The sequence below is a fragment of the Peromyscus leucopus genome, chromosome 16_21 (genome assembly GCF_004664715.2).
Source record: "Peromyscus leucopus breed LL Stock chromosome 16_21, UCI_PerLeu_2.1, whole genome shotgun sequence".
NCBI lineage: Eukaryota > Metazoa > Chordata > Mammalia > Rodentia > Cricetidae > Peromyscus > Peromyscus leucopus.
The window spans coordinates 34,885,071-34,901,801 of NC_051084.1; the positions used below are offsets into that span (position 1 = coordinate 34,885,071).

Here is a 16,731-nt window from a genome sequence, read left to right on the forward strand (position 1 = left end):
CTCAGAACTCTGAAGCTTCAGCCACACATGAAAAAAAAAAAAAAAAGGAAAAACTCTGGCCAAGGCCCCAGGAATAATGATGGCCGAGTGGGGGGGGGGGGCAGCCACACAGTTACCCAGGCACTGCTGGGAAAGCTGTGGGGGATAAGGTCGTCCATAGCCGAAGTGACTGAACAGAGCACCAGGCCAACCCACCTGCGAAGCCTGCTCACTTGGGTTAGGAAGCCATGGCTGAGCCTGGAGGGTGCGAAGGTCCTACTCTGTGGACTCGTTCCTCTTCTATCCACTGGAGATGGCAATGTCCACATCAACCGGCCTCTTCCCATGTGTATCTACTGTTTGCTTTTCCTGAACACTCTGTCTTTGCATGTAGCTCCCCCAGGACGGGAGGGGCTTCCGGACTTGTGGCTAACTTTTTCATGCTAAATTTTATGTTTTTTTCCTCTCCTCAGATGCAGCTGGACACCTGAGTTTGAGAGCACCTTTCTCTGGGGCAAGAGAAAGGATCTCGTTTCCCTTGTGGGGATGGGTCGCCATTTTCCTGTAGCATTTTTACTTATATTTACATGTGTGTGTGTGGAAGTCAGGAAAACTTTTGGAAGCTGGTTCTCTCCTCCAGATGTGGGTTCCAAGGGTCAAACTCACACCCCATGGACTTTTACTCTCTGGGTCATTAAAAGCCCTCCTGGAGCAGTTTGTAGCTTTAAAGGCCCTCTATAGATACCTAGGGCAGATCTCTTCTTCACCCAGGCTGCCTGCTAACCCAGCCCTGACTCTCTTTCTCTACAGAAGGGCTTGGAAATAAATTGCCTTCACAAACGGCCTAACGATGATTACCCAGAATGCAGCACAGGACCATGGCACACTCACCCAGGGGTCTGCAGGCCTGAAGCCTTTTGTGGTGTCCCATCCTCTTCAGTGCCCAGGTCACCGTACCCCAAATCCAATTCTGTGCAATTGGCCCAATTCCAGTGACCCTTCTTCGGGGAATTCTGGGAAGTGTCCCCCTTCCCAACCACACCAAGAAGCCTGGACTGGCAGGGGCCTCTCGTGTCTCCATCCTCCCCACCCCCTAGTCCTTGTGGGATTCGGCGTGGTAAAACCACCCAGGCCCGTGTCTCCCCTCCTCTCTGCCTCTGCTCAGTCACCACATTGGAATTTCTGGAGAGTCCTTGCTTCTCTGCGCTGTGCTGAAGGCTGGCTTTCGTTAGTTATCGGGGCAGCTTCCGTTTGTCCCCTAATCTTCCCCGTTGGCGTCCGATTCTAGGGTATCTCCTCATAAATTCAAGGCCTATTTAAATGGCTTTTCTGAGAGCCAGGCATGGTGGTGCGAGCCTGTGATCTCAGCACTTCGGAGGTGGAGGTAGGAGGATCAGGAATTCAAGGTCATCTTTGGCTTCACGGCTTTTGAGGCTAGCCTGGGCTCTGTGAGATTCATTTAAAAACAAGAAAGGCTTGTAAAACAGGAGAGTTGGACTTTAGAGAGACATGCCGTCCCCTTAGTAGGCAGGCAGGAACTGGTCTTGCTTTTTATTTTATTGTTTGTTCTTTTAACTTTTATGACAAGTAAGAGTTGTCCCTGGTACAATGTTGAAAAGGTTACATGGTGAATTCCCATTCCTATGCCTGGCTGGGGCATTCAGGACGGTCTACACAGGCAACCAATAATATCGGGGATTTTTGTTTGGTTTGGTTTTGGTTTTAGTTCTTCATTTTTTTTTAAATTTACTTGGTAGCTCTGGGATCAAACTTAGGGTTTTACCTATGCTCTGCAGGCCCAAGTCCCCAGCCCCAGCCACCTGTCCCCTTGGAAGGCAACTCAAATTCTACTCCACAGAGCTTCCTGTTTTTAATGGAGGTACAACCTGGAAAATAGTTGGGACCAGAGTTAGCATGGGGGTGCTGCAGAATCCCACTCTGTCATATACTTATCATCTATGATCGTTGCTAAGTGGGAATCTGCTGGGGGAGGGTCTGTATGTCAAATGCTCTGATTGGTCAATAAATAAAACACTGATTGGCCAGTGGCCAGGCAGGAAGTATTGGCAGGACTAACAGAGAGGAGAATTGAGAGAACAGGAAGGTGAGAGGAGTCACTGCCAGCTGCCACCATGACAAGCAGCATGTGAAGATGCCCGTAAGCCACAAGCCACGTGGCAAGGTATAGATTTATAGAAATGGGTTAATTTAAGCTATAAGAACAGTTAGCAAGAAGCCTGCCACGGCCATACAGTTTGTAAGCAATATAAGTCTCTGTGTTTACTTGGTTGGGTCTGAGCGGCTGTGGGACTGGCGGGTGACAGAGATTTGTCCTGACTGTGGGCCAGGCAGGAAAACTCTAGCTACAGGAATCTACAGTTTGGCCCGTACAAGCCAAGGGTCAGGGGCTCCTGCAGCCCAGTATTCTTCGAGTTTCAAACCTCTCCCAACTCTCTGACCCATTTCCACTTTCAGGAGTCTCTCTCTCTCTCTCTCTCTCTCTCTCTCTCTCTCTCTCTCTCTCTCTCTCTCTCTCATTTGTTTGTTTTTCAAGACAGAGTTTCACTATGCAGCCCTGGCTGTCCTGGAACTCACTCTGTAGCCCAGGCTGGCCTGGAACACAGAGATCCGCCTGCCTCTGCCTCCCGAGTGCTGGGATTAAAGGTGTGCACTGCCGCCGCCACCTGGTACCTTTCTCTTTTTAAATAAATCATCTCTGTCTCCTCTGTTCATGTAGTTCTGCTTCAGTTCTTTGTCCCTGGACACAAGTACCTGCGAATTCCAGCAGGTGCTCTCTGGACTCACACCTGTATGGGTGACTAAAGAATAAAGTGTAAAGGAGAGAGGACCAAAGAGCCCATCACTGCCCTTTGTCAGAGGGCCATGCTGGCCCCTGCCTCCAGGAAGAAAGTGACCCTCGGTCCTTGTGTATACAGGGAGGGGACTCAGGTCTCCTTCCTCCTTCTCCTTCCAGCTATGGGGGCTCAGTCAGAAACGCCTCCCTGCCTCGGTGTTCTCAAATGGAAAACCAGGCTAACTGGGTCTCCCCTGCAAGGTGGTTGGAGGGTGTAAAGGTGCCATTCTGTATGGAGCTGGCACAGACCCCTTTCCCGCCTCTGGCTGAGGGCAGCAGGAACGGAGCTTTGAGTTCCAGCAGCAGCTGCAGCAGCCTGGCATCCTATACCCACAGCCTGGGCCGAGGAAGCTGGCACTCCGCCCCAGCCTGACTCATATTCTTTTTCCAGGTCTGACCCACCAAACCCTGGACAGGCTTCCCTCTGACACATGGAGAATGTGCCTTCCTGATGGAAGAATCAGCAAGGGTTTAAACAAATCCGTCGCCCAACTCTCGTATCCACAGACTTCCCATGATCAGAGAAGCCGCGGCTCTGTGCCACCTCCTGCCTGGGTCCACAGTCTCTAGGGAAGTGAACAGCGGCCCATCCAGACATGGGAACTACCCTGGGTCTCATTGTTGGCATCCGCAAAATGCTATTAGATTGAGGCACATAAAGCAGTTGGCCAAAGATGCTGAAACAAAAGTCTCTCAGACACTCAGCTGCATCCTTGGAAACAGGGGCTTGATTATCAAATTCTCACTCCCATCTAGGACACAGCTTACTGTTGGGCACAAGGCCCACCAGCTTCACTTTCTTAACACTGACCCCTAGGTTAGACATGTAGTTCAGTGGGTAGAGATATACCTAGCATGTACAAGGCTCTGGGTTCAATACCCAGCAGCCCATAAAACCAGGCATGGTGACCCACACTTGTAATCCCAACATTTAGGAGATGGAATAAAAAAATTCAAGGCCATTCTTGGCTAGATAGTGCTTGAGGCCAGCCTGGTGTCTCCAAAAACAAACAAACAAACAAACAAACAAGAAAACACGGACTCTAATAGGAGACCAGACAGCTTTCTCAAGGAAGAGAGACTCTGAAAATTCAGCACACAAGTTGGGCACCATGATGCTGGCCTGGACTCCTCACAGAACAATAGGAAAGGTGGGAAGGTGGGAGACCGAGGCTGGGAAGGAGAATGCAAGGCAGGTTGTGGCCCCTGCCACCCGGGGGTGGAAACCCGCCCTCCCACCCTGGTAGGACTATGGACACTGAGGTCTCCAGGAAACCCAAGAAGGGCAGACAGGCAGGTAGGCAGCAGACAGAGGGATGTAGTGATGTCAGATTTTCCACCCAATGACTCAATGGTTTGCCCTGGGCTATGAATAGCGAGCTTTATACTGTGGCCTCCAGGCTATCCTGCTCTGAGTCCTCCGGGCTCCTCTCTCTTGTCACCTTCCATCCTCCCTGCTCTGGGGACTCACAACCCTAGTCTCTATACACTGGTCCTGGGCACAGCCTCCGGCTGTCTCAGCTAGCCTTTCTAAGCTCCACTGTGAGGAGAGACCTAAACCCAGATAAACCCAGGGAGTCAGGCCTGGCTCTGAGTCCCTACGGCTTGGTAGCCTCAGGCAGGGCTACTCTGTCTCCCTCTGCGCTGTGGTTTGCTCATCTGAGAAACGACACACTGCTGTCAACCTTGATAGGTTGAACAGGGCTCAGTGAGGACATCAAGCATGTAGCATGCTGCAAAGGATGTCGTGCCAAGGATGACATCTAATGGGAGGTAAGATACAGACTCAGTTTACTTCCTAACTGTTTTAAAAAATTCATACCCAGGCATAGTGGCACATACCTATAATCTCAGCACTTAGAAGGCCAAGGCAGGAGGATGGCCATATGTTGGAGACCAAGCTGGTCTACATAGAAGGCTTCTAGCCTAGCTAGGACTTCATAGCTATTTCAAAACACCCAAAGAAAAAAAATATATGTGCATATTACATATCTATAAATGTACACACACACACACACACACACACATCTGTATATAAAACAGCTCACCTTGCTTGATGCTGTGTACTAGGCTCAACTCTAGGCACTTGTATAAAAATGTTTTAGAGTTGGTGAGAAATGGCTCAGGTGCCTGGGGCCAGGCCTGGCACCCGGGTTCAATCTCCAAGACACACAAGTCCTGCCTGACTCCTGCAAGTTCTTCTCTGGCACACACACACACACACACCACACACACACACACACACACACACACACACACACACACACACACACACACACACAGAGTAAATAAATAAATGCAATAAGAAAAAGCCTTACAGCTTATTCTCACATAACCCCTATATGCTGAGTTCCATTAGTGGGGAAACTGAGGCACAGAAAAGTTCAGCAATTTGGCCCTGGCCACACTGCCAGTAAGGGTGAGCAGGACTTCCCAGGCAGGCAGATTGACTGTAGAGTCTGTGTGTATAGACACTATCCTGTTTTGTCTTTTCTTCTTGCATCCTGTGAACAGGTCAGCCTGGCGGCACTCCTCTCTGGCCCTGCAGGCAGCCCATCTGAATGTCCTCATCTCTGTGTTTCTCTAGGGCTTCCTGCATGAGGAAAGCCTTCTTGAGTCCTTAGCACACATGATGCCCCTCTCATCTCTTTCCCAGAAAGAAGGACCTTCCATGATCACCAGTCCACCTTATGCAAGTGTTGGGTAAGACAAGTTGTGAGATCCCTGAACCCCAAAATCCAGCCCCACAACTTCTAAAAGAACAAACTGGGAACTACATGTGCAACCACAAAGCAAGTGGCTCCTCCCCACCCTATGCCTCAGTTTCCTCAAAGAAACAACAGCCCCAGAGGCCTGCATTGCCTGGAGATCAGGATTAGACCATGCAAAGGTTGAATGAGCACCTACAGAGAGGACAGGACTGGGTACTGAGGGCTTATGGGGCTGAGCAGAGCCTAGTGAGCACCCATTCATGAACCAGCAGCATAGCACAAAGAGGTATCCTGGGCAGGCAGGCAGAGATGGATGGGTGGATGGATAGGTGGATGGATGGGTGGGTGGATGGATGGGTGGATGGATGGATGGGTGGGTGGATGGATGGGTGGATGGATGGATGGGTGGGTGGGTGGATGGATGGATGGATGGATGGATGGATGGATGGATGGATGGATGGATAGATAGGTGGATGGATGGGTGGGTGGATGGATAGATGGGTGGATGGATGGGTGGATGGATAGATGGGTGGATGGGTGGATGGGTGGATGGGTGGATGGAGAAACCTCTCAAGGGTTTCAGGTCTATCCTCAGGATCCTCGCCCAGGTCTCACTGAGTAATAAATAGACAGGTCATATATTCCCCCTGCCATTCCCTGTCACTCCCATTTACCATGACTACCCTTTGCCTACTCCCTAGCAGGATCATCCTGGCCTGGAGCGGCCTACCATCTCTGGCAGCTGCTTCCCTCCGAATCCTGCTTCACATCTACAGCCTGTCCATTCTGTACTCAGACACCACACAGTATGCTCCCAGCATGCCATGGGACAATGCTCTCAGCACAGGAGACACAGATGAGTAGGGCAGGACCATCCTGTTGTCAAGAGTCACTACCCAGCTGAGACCACTGGCCACAGAACTAACAGCCACCCATGCGATGGGGGCTACCCAGCCGGGCTTCCACGAGAGAGTGGCATGCATGCCAAGGGGAAGCATGCCAAGGGGAAGGAGAGCCGGAGGGGGTGTCCTGGGCAGCCAAAAGGGGCTGTGGAGTGCAGGCTGTGTGCCCAGGGAATGAGGGGAGGCTTGGAAGTCTAGACGGGAGATCAGGTGCAGACAGAAGAGGAAGTGTTCCACAGATCACAAGCCATGGAAGCCACCCAGGGCTCTGCATTATTGGAATGGCCATGGGGAAACTGAGACCTTGGCTGGCCCTCTCCTCTTGGCTTATTAAGTCACTGATGCAGATAGTAGGCTTGATAGAGATTGCTGTATGATCTGAAAATGCCAACTGGGGCTGGCCAATGGATGCCAGGTCAGACCCAGGGAGCCAGAACTATACCTCCTCCTGAGGTGCCCACAGTGACATGTGACACCAACCCCCTGGAGCTGGTTCCTCAGTTGGATCCTCAGGCACGTTCCGACCCCTTCCTCTAGGTACAGCCACATCAGGACAAATACACACTGGTGGCGTCATGGTAGGGTAAAGATCTGCTAGCTTGCCAGCCGTGGATGTGGGCGGCACAGCCTGAAAATGGTGGTGGTGCCGGTGACCAGCTCGGGAGCTTCCTGGGAAGTCAGTGAGGGCATGTGGAATGGATCTGGCATAGCAACTATTGCAGCTTCTAGTTCCTGTGGACCCTGCCGTCAGACATCAAAGCAAGCTGCAGAAGGAGTTGGCAACCCAGGGAGTTAGCATTTGCGAATGGGCCAGAGGAGGTCCACTCATTCTCTGAGGAGATGATCTCCCTCTTGGGTCAAATGGCTCCCTGGAGTTTCTTCAGACTTGGGCATCTGCCCTTAGCACTCAGGCCTTTGGCTGTCTCCAGAGGGGAGCTGAAGACCACAGCCAGCCCAGCCAGGCCAGCCAGCCCGGAGTGGTGTGCTTCGAGCTGTGAAATTCTTTGCTGAAAATTAGCGCAGTTGCAGCTGCGGGGGTGGGGAACATTTATTTGCAAAATGTTTCCTCAGCTAGCATTGCTTTGGCTCAGCCACACTAGCGCTTTCCAGGATCCTGCAGATGGCGAGACAGCTGGAGAGGAAGGGAGACTGGGCAGCAGTGAGGGGAGGGGAGCGTATGGGTGGGGCCAGCTCCCAGGTAGAGTGGAGCTGGCACAGGCACCTGGATGTGAACACCAGGTGCATACCAGAAGCCCATCATCCCGCAGAGGCACTGGTACTATCTAGGCTGTGATCTGTGATATCTCTGTGTGTGTGTGTGTGTGTGTGTGTGTGTGTGTGTGTGTGTGTGTGTGTCCCTATCTATCTATCTGTCTGTCTATCTATCCATCCATCCATCCACCCACCCACCCATCCACCCATCTCTCTCTGTCTCCAGGGTCTCATAGCCCAAACTGGCTTCAAAGTCTCCTTGTAGCCAAGAATGGCCTTGAACGCCTGATTCTCCTGCGTTTCCCCCCAGAGTGCTGGGATTACCGGCATGCCCCACTATACCCAGCTGTGACCCAGAACTGTGCTCAGAAGTTCACTACGTAGATGAGATCCAGGGGAACAGGGTCTGCAGCCCCACCTGCCTCTGGCCTTGCAGGCTTCCCTGGCTAAACTGGGAATTCCATGTAACCCCGTTTTTAAACTGCCGCTGAAGGAATTCCACTAACTCTCGGAGGGGTTTGCTCCTGCATTGTTGGAGCTGCCCGTGGGTAGACAAGGCAGTCTTCCTAATAGATTCTAGTTGATAGTCTAACACAAGGAGATGCTCCTATCCCGGAGACCCAGGGTTCATCAGTGGATCATGTCATCACTGACATGTGGGGATCGCTGGGATGCCCTGTACCCTCAGCTCTATAGACAGATGGCACAGGGGTGTGCCAGGAGGATGCCAGTAATAACATATCTAGCATTCACTGTGTCCAGTTCTAACCTCTATATACACTGGGACTCACAACAGTCAGCCACACCAGGGCACTGTTCCCGGTCCCTTCTTATAGACCGAGAAAGGATGAAAGGATTAAATAGCTCGCCAAAAACTGTTCTTAAGTATCACATAGTTTACCTGAAAAATGAATATGGCATTGAATTTGGGGGCCTGGGTTTGTAGACATTTGTGCCTATAAATGTTTTTGGAGTCTATCTACACGTTTTGTGTTTACTTAATATTTTTTTGTGTGAAGGCATACGTGTGTGTGTGTGTGTGTGTGTGTGTGTGTGTGTGTGTGTACATGCATTTTTGCCCAGTGTGAAATGGTTTATATGAGGTTGTGGGCCTGACCAGCCCTTCCTCTCCACCAAGTCTGCAGGGTGGGTCTGGGGAGGGGGCTCACTGGTAGAGAGTTTGCCCAGTGAGTGTGTAAGGCCCTGAGTTCCACCCCCAACACCAAAGGAGGAAAAGCCTGCAGAATATGGAACCCACCCTATGACTCCCTTCTCCAGCAGCCTGGTGGCGGCAGTACTGAGCACCCTCAGGCAATGCCCTTCTCCCAGGCTCCCGAAATGTCTATAGACTTAGTCCTTAGTCTATAGACTAAGCTCACACAGTCACACAGGAGAAGGCTCTGGAACTCTTCTTGGCCCTGAGTTGGATATCCTGGGCACTGGGAACCTGCCTTCACCTAGAGCCCACCTCCATTTCTTATGGTGTGTGAACTTTCAGTTCACTGATAAGTTGCAGTTACCATCAGAGGGTCAGCTACCTGTCTCAAAGACCCAGAAAGTCCACTTAGTGCTTGCTCTCCGTGAAGCCGTGGGTGACCTCCCACCACCACCCAGCCCCAACGGACCCAATTCTGGGACAGTTTTGTCAATCCAGGACATATACAAAGGAAATGAGTACATGGTCCCTAAAAGTCTTTTCACAAGTGGGCCCCACCTCGGAGAAAGATGTGACCTGAAAATTAACTTTGGTCCACCCACCCTGAAGCGATGTGTGAAATGCCCCAAAGCTGGCAAAGAGCCCGGGTGTTCTCCACCCTCCAAAGTAGCCGCCTTCCTCCCAGACTACAGACGTACTCACCCAGACAGAGCTGAGCTGCTCTAGGCTGTCCTTTCTCGCCCAAGTTCTGCCTGACCCCGACCACCAGCATCTAGTCCAGCAGCTCAAGAATGAGCCTGGCCAAGATGCTCTCCCCAGCTTTTGAAGTGAAGGGGATGGGGCGGGGCAGGGAAAGGCAGGCATAACCCTCCGGCAGTCCAGGCTGGCCCCAGAAGTGGCTATTTACTTGTGGCCACCAGGGGTGGCTAAGTGGGAAATTGGTTTTGTTGGTTTTCCACACTTCCTCCAGACTTCCCACAGACTTCCCTGGTGATGAATTGCCCGGAGTTTAGAGAAACCCTCTGCAGCACACAGCCATCTTTGTGAGAAGGTAGCAGCACTCGGGAGGAGCCAGGCCGATGCTAGAAACGGACGGAGGGGATCCCCCTGGCCAGCTCCTCCCTCCACACTGGCTGGGGACCAGGAATAAGCAGCTAGAGTTGGGACAATGGAGGCGGAAGGTGCCTGAGCCTGCAGAGACCAACACCCTGTTCCCCACCCCCCACACCCAGCTGTGGAATCCATGCATTTGGAGCAGGGCAGGCGGCTTCTCATCCTCTCCTCAGGCCTCAGAGAAGAAAGGGTGATAAAAATCGGTCCTGTTAAAGCGCTGCTGAAATGTGGCTTCCTGAGACTGGAGGTTACTCTACCTCTCTGAGCCATCTCCAGCAGAGAAGATGCCCTCGGGGAAGCTTCCCAGCAACGGCATGGTCATGGTCCTTCTCCGCTTGACCCATCACTTGATAACATTCCCAACTCCCAGCTCCCTCACGTGCCAGGCCCCAAGATGGGGGATGAAGGGACAAAGATGGCCAGCCCCTGTCCTCGGTGGGATGGTCTTCATTCCCAGTCCTCCTTTCTCCATCCAACATGTCCACTCTGCCAAGTTGGGGCAGAAGGCTCCTGGTGCCCTACATTCACCCAAGGCCTCTTGCATCCTTTTAAGGCTACCTACTTTTCTCATACCGTGGATGCCACATCAGAGGCTCTGGGTAGACAAAAATCCTGCCCCTGAAGGAGTGATCCTAACCCTCAGAAATTGGAGGAACAGGATATTAGATATTCTAAAACCCCAGATGCCCAGCCTAGGCATCTGCAGGGGGGCGGGTACTGAGTCAGTGTGGCAACAGGTCCCCAGCTCATGAGTTTAGACATCCACTCTCGGTCCTCATGTCCTCTTGTGCCCAATGGGATCAGAGAGCGGATGTTCTGTGGACCCTGTGCACACAATCACAGCTGGGGACAAGGTGAGCCATTGCTATCCCCCCCCCACCCCCACCCCAGCTGCCTGGCTCTGCCCCACCTATCCCTTCTGACGGTCTGAAGACTCCAGCTCCGCAAGGCACACGGTATAGTCGTTAGGACAGCCACGACCAGGACCCCTTATGTTCACCACCAGGGAAGTGGCAGGGTGAGGAATAACTTCCTCAGATAAAACTTTATGCTCTCAAGGGGCAAAGGGGGTGGGGGAAGGAGGATAGGGGACCCACTTAAGGGCAGGTGACTGACAGTTCAACCAAAGGACAGTCGTGAGGGACAGTTCTTGTCTCTATTCTCAGTTGAGTTGGGAGTTGCCTTTCATGGAGTTACTATACCATGCCCCATGCACTCACACCCAGACCTCCAGCTTCCAGAGCCACATGGAAGGCTCCAAGAGCTAGGTACCACCCAGTCTTTGATTTCCATGGCTCCACAGAGACTGTGGGAAGAGATAGGCAGTCAGAGGCCACAGAACCAGGTTAGAAAGGATCACCGGTGTTTCTCCCTTGATGCTATGGAGGCCAATACAGACAGGCTGGCATGGTGTAAGCCAGCACAATTCTGAAGTCAGACTTCCCAGGTTCAAATCCTGGCTTGGTCTCTTACTAGCTGGGTGACTTTGAGGGCTATTTAATTTTTCTGAGGCTCAGTTTCCCATCTGTAAAAAGGAAGAGATGGAAGCGCTGGAAGAATGTAATGGCTTAAGGGGACAGTATCTGTGAGGCTCCAGAAGCCATGACAAAGGGCGCATGGGGGATGAGAGGGGACCGGCTACTGTAATCTACCCAGAATTGGGGTAGCCATGCACAATCCCCTCCTCTTTCCTCTGCGACCACAGGCCTGGCACTATGCGGGCATCTTACTAATCCTGGCATTTAGAGCCCTGGAGTGTACATTGCTGCTACTCAATAGTCTTCAGGAACAGGATCGGGGACTGACATATTTCTTCCCAGTGACAGGCCGAGACCACCCCCCCATCTTTGTGAACTGTCCGTCCCAAACTGCTGGCAGCCCCAGTTCCAGGAAAAAAGGAATGTTTCTGCCCCCGTGGGCAGCTCACACCCACTGTCACAGAAGAACAGACACGGATACACAGTACAGGGATCGTGGTCACCCCTCACCACCACTGTCACGTGCTACCACCAAGCCAAGCCCCTGCTGGAAGACGCTTGTAGCCACCTCTCTCCAGCCAGGCTAGCAGGAGCCAGCAGGGGTAGATGACCCAAATTCCGCGTGTCCCGGGGACTCCATCCCAGCATGTGCCCACTAGCCTCTTTCCCACGAACTCACCTGCCCCCATGGCGAGGGCATGGGGCCACTCATGGAACGACTCATAACTGTCCAGAGCTCCCTGTGTCTGCCAAACGGCTTACAACCTCTCCAGTCCCATCCCATCCCCACATAGCCAGATGCTGAAATGGAACCTTCCTCTTGTTCTGGGGAGGGAGAGGTGACCATGAGGCATGGCGGGACATACCACTTGGGTCTGTCTCTTCCCAGAAGAGACCAGGTGGGGCTTCCTTCAGCCAGCCAGGCCTTTTCCTCATTCAGCTGAGGCTGACCGGGCTCCGCTCACACCAAATCCACAATGCATTCATTACCGGTGCCATCAGCCGTCTGGCAGGCACGGACTAAGACTGTGCCCTGGACTGCACTAGGCTCAAGAAGATCCGTGGGACACGACAGGATACTAGTATCCTGGTGTAAGGAACAATCGTCTTCCCAACAGGCTTGACTTTTGATCTCAGCTCAATCCATGGCCCCACATATATGGCCCATTGCTGGGACCCCCCCCTCCCCTGGAAATCCCTCCTAGGAAGTACATCCGCCGTGGGGGGAGGGTCTCTGCTTCTTTGCTAGGCCCTGTCACGGCCACCACGCAGATGTCAAGCGCAGCACCAGCACGCAGCCTTTTCCTCACAGCCCAAAGACCCCAGCCCAGAAGAACTCCTGAAAAGTTTCTGAATCACTGGCTCGGGTCACCCCACCTCGGCTCCGGAAGGGCTGCGCACACCCAGACACCGAATTTCCACACCAAATCCGCCCTTGCTAGCCCCGGAGACGGCGGTGTCTGCTTCTGACCTCCCCGTTCATGGGCCTCAGTGGGTCCCAGTCACGACTTTCCAAAGCACAGAGAGTTAGTGGTCCCCTGATGTGGCGTTTGGTGGGGGGCGGGGAGAGGGGCGGGAGCTCCCTTTCATGGTGGAAGGAGCTGCGGGGACAGCCAAGAACCCAACCTGGTTTAAAAGTCCCAACCCTGCGCTCCCAGAAGTGTGCATTTTGGAGTGTGCAGGGTGGTCCGTGTGACGGTGCTGAGATCCTCGCCTGTGGCTCGTGCCGTGACCCGGGTGTGGGTACCAGGCAGATGGGAATCTGGCAGCAGGGGGTTTTCCTCGCTCAGGGAACTCCCCTCCCGCCCTCCGCCGGTCCCCTTCTTCTCCCAAAGTTTGGCGCGCGCTCCGGGATGCGGTCGGCTCCCGGCTGGGGCCCAGGAGGCGGTGCCGGGACGCGGGCGCCCCACTTACCCCAGCCGAGCCTCCTCCTCTCGGCGGGCGGATCCGATGCTCCGGAGGCCCGCGTCCAGCGCGGGCAGCATCCGCCCCCGACTGCGCCCTCCGCTCGGAAGATGCTGGGGCCGCGCTCCCTACAGCGCCCACTCTGCGTCCCGGGCGAGTGCCGGGAGGGAGGCGCGGCCGGGCCGGTCCCCTGGCTGGGCGGGAAGCGGCGCCAGGCGGGCGGTGTCCTAGCCGGCGAGCGATCGGTCCTGCCCAGGACCCCGATCCCGCTAGCGGTCGGCGGCGGCCTCCTGTATGGCAGCCAAGGCTCTGGGAGCCCCGCGCCCCTCCACCGCGCTCCCCGCCTCACTCCACACGCGCACCCGGCAACTTTGGGGCGTTCAGTGAAGTTGGCGCGGCCGCCCACCCGGCCTCTCCAAGAGGATGGAGGAGGCGGAGGACGCAGGGAGGAGGGAGGAGCCGGGAGGAAGGGCAGTAGCCCCCGCCTCGCCCCCCGGGAGCCTCGCGCTCCACGACCCCTCTGCGGGCCTTTGTTCCCGACGAGGCCGCGTCCCCGGAGACTCGCCCGGGCTGCTCCGATCTCTACCCTTGAGGACCAGGCAGGGTGGAGCTCTGAGCCCCAGGGAAGCAGTTCAGGGAGAGCTACCCTGCTGCACCCCCAAGCTGTTGCCCACTCTCAGGGCTGAATGTAAGGATCTTCCTGTCCCTCTGTGGCAGAGGACGCTAAAGGACGCTCCCAGGGATTTCAGAAAGTCGCCGCACTCCTTCCCTGGGCAGCAACAGGTCACTGAAGTGCCCTTAGTGCTTTCTCACATACCCCCTGGGGTAAGATGCAGGAATGGTCCCAGCCAAGGTGCGCAGAGGGCGCTGGAGCTACTTGGCATTATCTTAAGATCCCCTTGGACTGCTGGCACCCCTGAGGTGGGGGGCATGTCACCTCTGTGTAGAGAGAAGTGCTGGGTCTGTACAAAGGCCCATTTCGCTAAGACAGCTGTAAAGGGCTCAGAATTGGAACACAGGCAGACTCTCAAGTTATGTGTTCCAATCCTGGTGACTTAGTCTGTCCATGATGCTGCCCTGCCCAACTTTCTTCCCCGGACTTCATAGCCCTCTGCCTCCAGCTAAACTCAGGCCTAAGGCAGCCTTCCTGACATTTCATGGGCTCTTGTAAGGTTTGGATAGAATGGGCAATTTTCTATAAAGGAGAAGTGAGAAAAAAAAATTTAAAAGTAAATACATAAATAAAAAGAACCTTACAAATCTGTCCTTGGTTCCCCTTTGTCATGCTGACCATTTATGTCAGAAAATGAAGTTCACAGCCTTGAGGCAGCAGATAAAGAGACAGAACGGAGTGGGACCCAGGCCAGTCCGGGACCGTCTTCTCAGGTCCCTGATTAGAAGGCTGGTAGACTCTGCCAACCTGCTGGATAGCAGGGGCCTGATCAAAGTGCCCTTCACTATGAGGTGAGACCTCCAGTTTGCTCTCTACAGAAAACCCTCACTGGGGGCTGCCTGTGTTCTGCAGCCTGTCGGAGAGACCGGAAGTGGAGGAAATTCAGACCCAGCTCACTTCTGGGGATCTCCCTAGCTTCCTCTCTCTGCATTGATCCCTGATTAGACTCTGCCCGAAAGTCAGTCACCAAGCTCTTCTATGGGGCTGTGTGCGCGCGCGCGCGCGCACACACACACACACACACACACACACACACACACACAGACACACACAGCCCTACTATGTCTTTTAGGTTAGCCCACCACCCTTAAGAAACTGTCAATGAGATCCACTAAACCCTATCTGCTGGCCTCATACAGAAAGCTTTCCCTTGGGGAACACGGGGAATCTTGGGAGTTTATCAGCCAGAAATTTGAGAGTACACAAAAGGTCAAAAGTTAGAACTGTCAGGCTGGAAATGTAGCTTAGTTGATAGAGTGCTTGTTTAGTACACCCAAAGCTATGGGTTCGATCTCCAGTACCACAAAAACTTGAGTGTACACCTGTAATCCCAGAACTTGGGGGATGGAGGCAAGAGAATCAGAAGTTCAAGGTCATGCTCTGCTATAGGGAGTTCAAGGCCAGCCTCGAATATATGAGACCCTGTCTCAAAATAATTTTTAAAAGACAGAACTACGTCATCAGCTTATTACAGACACTAGTGAAAACAGAGATATATATCCAAACCAGTGGTTCTCAACCTGTGGGATGACCCTTTCACAAATGACCTTTTCACAGGGCTTGCCTAAGACCATCAGACATATCAGATATTTACACAATGATTCATAACAGCAGAAAAATTACAGTTATGAAGTAGCAACGAAAATAACTTTATGGTTGGGGGTCACCACAACATGAGGAGCTGTATTAAAAGGTCACAGAGTTAGGAGGGCTGAGGACCACTGCTCTAAACAAATGAAGTGAGAAAGCATGGTACCCACTCCAGGCTGAGGGAAAGTATCAAGACCACAGAGGACACCAGAGGCGCACAATGTGTGACAGCTGCCTCTCTGACCCCACCCTGCTCTTTGAGCTGAAGCCCTGATCTGGAATGCTCAGGAGGTATGGGAAACACTCATTCACCAGGCTTTGGGATAGCGGGGCAGCTGGGACTTCAGTGAAGGCATCTGACTTGCCAGTGAGTGCAAAGGTCAAAGCCAAGCACTCCACTGAAAGAACTTCCATCCTAAAATACTCTCCAAGATCAGTGAACAGCATCACTCAACTAAGGAGTGGCTCCCCACTCTTCCTCCCCTCCCCCCTCCCACCCCACTATCTGAAAAACGGAAAGAACTAGCCAGGCATGGTGGCTCACATCTGTAACCCCAGCCCTCAGAAGGCTGAGGCAGGAGCATTGCAGTAAGTTACAGGCCAGCCAGGGATATATAGCAAGGCCTTGTATCAAATTAATTATAAATAACCATCATAATATTATAATGTATATTATATATACAATAATTATAAATGTCTCAAATTAATCTATAAATAAATGCTTCAAAACAAGTGGCACACACCTTTAGTTGTAGCACTTGTGAGGCAGAGACAGGATCTCTGTGAGTTTGAGGCCAGCCTGGCCTACATAGTAAGTTCCAGGACAGCCAAGGCTATATAGGGAGATCTTGCAGGTGGGTTCTGTTTCACGCAGGGAATGGCAGAACTTGGGACAAACCGGATCTCTGGGTGAGTTCCGGTCTCTTTTGCATAGATCCACATTCTGCATGTAACTGCACTGGTATGTGCTCTTCTCAAAATAGATAAAAAGAGCAGAAGATACATGAGAAAACACACACACACACACACTCACTGAACGCTTCTGCCTGTGTCTGGCTAAAGTAAACCCCATGGCCACACCTAACATGACATCCCTAACCCTGAGGTATCGTCTGTCCAGCCAGGCATAAGTGGATAGCACAAGGGGCAAAGGAGCGA

The 16,731-nt window shown here is 52.9% G+C and overlaps 1 protein-coding gene across 1 annotated transcript in view; it reads right to left on the bottom strand.

Moving 5' to 3' along the window:
* Positions 1-13,401, bottom strand: part of Chst3 (carbohydrate sulfotransferase 3) — a 35,175-nt gene extending 21,774 nt beyond the window's left edge. The window contains exon 1 of the mRNA XM_028886146.2: positions 13,320-13,401. The gene's annotated coding sequence lies outside the window, so the exon portion shown is untranslated. The remainder of the gene's footprint in view (positions 1-13,319) is intronic.
* Between the last annotated feature and the right edge of the window lie 3,330 nt (positions 13,402-16,731).